At 49.0% G+C, this 3,229-nt stretch overlaps 1 non-coding gene across 1 annotated transcript; it reads left to right on the top strand.

The window, feature by feature from the left end:
• The first annotated feature begins 1,767 nt into the window (after positions 1-1,767).
• On the top strand, positions 1,768-1,839 carry TRNAG-UCC (transfer RNA glycine (anticodon UCC)). The gene has a single exon. It is a non-coding gene; the product is annotated as a tRNA-Gly (tRNA).
• Positions 1,840-3,229: the final 1,390 nt, after the last annotated feature.

The raw sequence follows: 3,229 nt of genomic DNA, 5'->3' as shown, positions 1-3,229 counted from the left end.
GTCTTGCAGCATAGGCAGCTAAAGGGAGCTAGCTGCCTGCTTGAACTGAGGAGATCCCAGAGCTGGAACGAGGGAGATAAGGATACAATTAATGGCTGGGGGGAGGAGGAAGGGATGGCGTAAGTAAGTAACCGGCTGATGAGGAGTCAGAGGGGAGGGAGAGTCCCATCTGCAGGAGGAGAGAGAGAGGCAGAAACTCAGCACACTCAAGCTTCCTGGGAAGCGGGCGATAAGGGGTGGACCGCATGGAGTTGGTGGGGGAAAGAGGGAGTGAGTGGGTGGGTGGATGCTGGCATCTGTGCAGCGAGGTGGAGGCAGGGGCAGTTTGTTTGCAGTGCCTGACTCACTCCCTGCAGGCCTCCCTGTCTGTCTGGGTTGGAAAGGGTTGGAGCCGGCTGTTGGAGTGTGTGTGCCGGGACATTTGCATGGGTATAGTTCAAACAAAGTGTAGACAGGTGTTAATGGCCTCAGATAAGGAAGAAAAAGCTTCCTTTAACAGAATTTTTTGGAGGGTTGCACATCTCTAAAACACTGATAGTAATGATTTTTTTAAATCCTGTGTTACTAACTAATACATGGAAAATTGTGTTACATCATGGCCAGATCTTTGCTATATGGGTTACCTAGTGGAGTCTCCATCCCTAGCGGTGTTTAAGTCTCGGCTTGACAAAGCCCTGGCTGGGTTGATTTAGCTGCGATTGGTCCTGCCTAGAGCAGGGGGCTGGACTTGATGCCCTTCTGCGGTCTCTTCCAGCTCTATGGTTCTATGATGGTAGGCAGTACTAGCGTGAGCAGTTAGAAAGGTGGCTACGTGTACTCCAAGGGGAGTGGTAATTTTCTTTTTTATTTGATTTCACATGAAATATCATAAGCATTGCTCCTTTTTCAATAGCTCTGCTTATAATATATTTTCTTCCACACATATGGACTGCTTAAAATTATATGTGTGTGTGTGTGTGGTTTGCATTGGTGGGGCACATTCACACACACTCCCATAATATTGCTGGGGCACATATGAAATTTTAGCCGGGCTGTCTCAGGGACAGCACACAGCCTTGCCCAATGCGGAAGAGCCCTAGGCCTGGCACAGCAAAGGCCTCTGTGCTGGCATGAACTAGCCCAGAGAAGCTACGGCTACGTTGCACAGTTACTTCAGAATAAGGCATTCCGGAAGAGTTATTCCAAAATAGCTTATTTCCAAATGTCACGTCCACACTGCAGGGATGCCTCGACATTAGCCCGAGGCAGGCTTCCCTAATGTAGACATGCTATCTCTATTTAGAACCCCAGGAGGAAACACAGAATGGCCCTGGTAAGGGGGTATTTCGAAATAGCAGCAGTGGAGCGTTTACACACCCCTTATTTTGCAATCGCTAGTCCGGAAGCGGCATTATTCCTTGTAGAATGAGGTTTACAGAAGTCGGAATAAGCCATCCGTTATTTCCAAATAATGGCATGGCCGTGTAGACACTCAGATAGTTATTTTGGAATACTAGCCATTATTCCGAAATAACTTTGCTGTGTAGACACACCCAGAGTAACTGTGAAAGGAGTGGTATGCGCTAAGGAGCGGGCTGTGCTTCTGGTCACATCTGTTTGTATTTCTTGTCTGAGGGGAGGGGTGGGCCTGGCGCCACCTCAGCCTAGGAGGAAACAGACGCTCCCCAGCTTCCAGCTCTAGATGTCCAAGCATGTCTCCATTAGAGGGCAAGATGTGAGTCATTTCACTTGTACCTGGGAGAGCTAGAAGACCGGGTTTTAGCAGAAGCATTGGTGGTATAGTGGTGAGCATAGCTGCCTTCCAAGCAGTTGACCCGGGTTCGATTCCCGGCCAATGCAGCCCTGTCTTTTGCCTTGTCTAGAATGGATTTAATGTCTCTCCGGCTGGTTGAGAATCACATTCCCAACAGAGGGAGGGAATTCATGTCCTGAATCCCAGCAAGGGATGCAGGCCATGGAACTCAGCAGTGAGTTGTAGGAGTTGCATTGTCTCATTTGAGCAAGTCAGAAACTATAAGAACCTGCATCTGCGTCTCCTTGTCTGCTCTGCCCCATGCTCCAGCCTGAAAGTGGGGATTGGAAAGACAAAGACTTCTAATTATTCTGGAAGCTACAGCTTCTCCTGTCCCATGGAACAATGACACACACAAAAGCGAAGTTAATACGTGGAGACAAGAATAATGGGTGATATACACTGGCCATTGTTAGCAGAACATGGACTGAATAGGGGAGAGATGAAGGTTCCCTGGAAGCTGCCTGGCTGCACAGCTATTTTCTGAGCTCCACTCAGAAGTTCAAATCACCTGCACAGGCAGGGAGCTCAGCTGACCGGCAGGGGAGGGGCGTCTTGCAGCATAGGCAGCTAAAGGGAGCTAGCTGCCTGCTTGAACTGAGGAGATCCCAGAGCTGGAACGAGGGAGATAAGGATACAATTAATGGCTGGGGGGAGGAGGAAGGGATGGCGTAAGTAAGTAACCGGCTGATGAGGAGTCAGAGGGGAGGGAGAGTCCCATCTGCAGGAGGAGAGAGAGAGGCAGAAACTCAGCACACTCAAGCTTCCTGGGAAGCGGGCGATAAGGGGTGGACCGCATGGAGTTGGTGGGGGAAAGAGGGAGTGAGTGGGTGGGTGGATGCTGGCATCTGTGCAGCGAGGTGGAGGCAGGGGCAGTTTGTTTGCAGTGCCTGACTCACTCCCTGCAGGCCTCCCTGTCTGTCTGGGTTGGAAAGGGTTGGAGCCGGCTGTTGGAGTGTGTGTGCCAGGACATTTGCATGGGTATAGTTCAAACAAAGTGTAGACAGGTGTTAATGGCCTCAGATAAGAAAGAAAAAGCTTCCTTTAACAGAATTTTTTGGAGGGTTGCACATCTCTAAAACACTGATAGTAATGATTTTTTAAAATCCTGTGTTACTAACTAATACATGGAAAATTGTGTTACATCATGGCCAGATCTTTGCTATATGGGTTACCTAGTGGAGTCTCCATCCCTAGAGGTGTTTAAGTCTCGGCTTGACAAAGCCCTGGCTGGGTTGATTTAGTTGCGATTGGTCCTGCCTAGAGCAGGGGGCTGGACTTGATGCCCTTCTGCGGTCTCTTCCAGCTCTATGATTCTATGATGGTAGGCAGTACTAGCGTGAGCAGTTAGAAAGGTTGCTACGTGTACTCCAAGGGGAGTGGTAATTTTCTTTTTTATTTGATTTCACATGAAATATCATAAGCATTGCTCCTTTT

The sequence above is a fragment of the Pelodiscus sinensis genome, chromosome 14, assembly GCF_049634645.1.
Source record: "Pelodiscus sinensis isolate JC-2024 chromosome 14, ASM4963464v1, whole genome shotgun sequence".
Lineage (NCBI taxonomy): Eukaryota > Metazoa > Chordata > Testudines > Trionychidae > Pelodiscus > Pelodiscus sinensis.
This window is presented reverse-complemented; position numbering and strand designations above follow the sequence as displayed.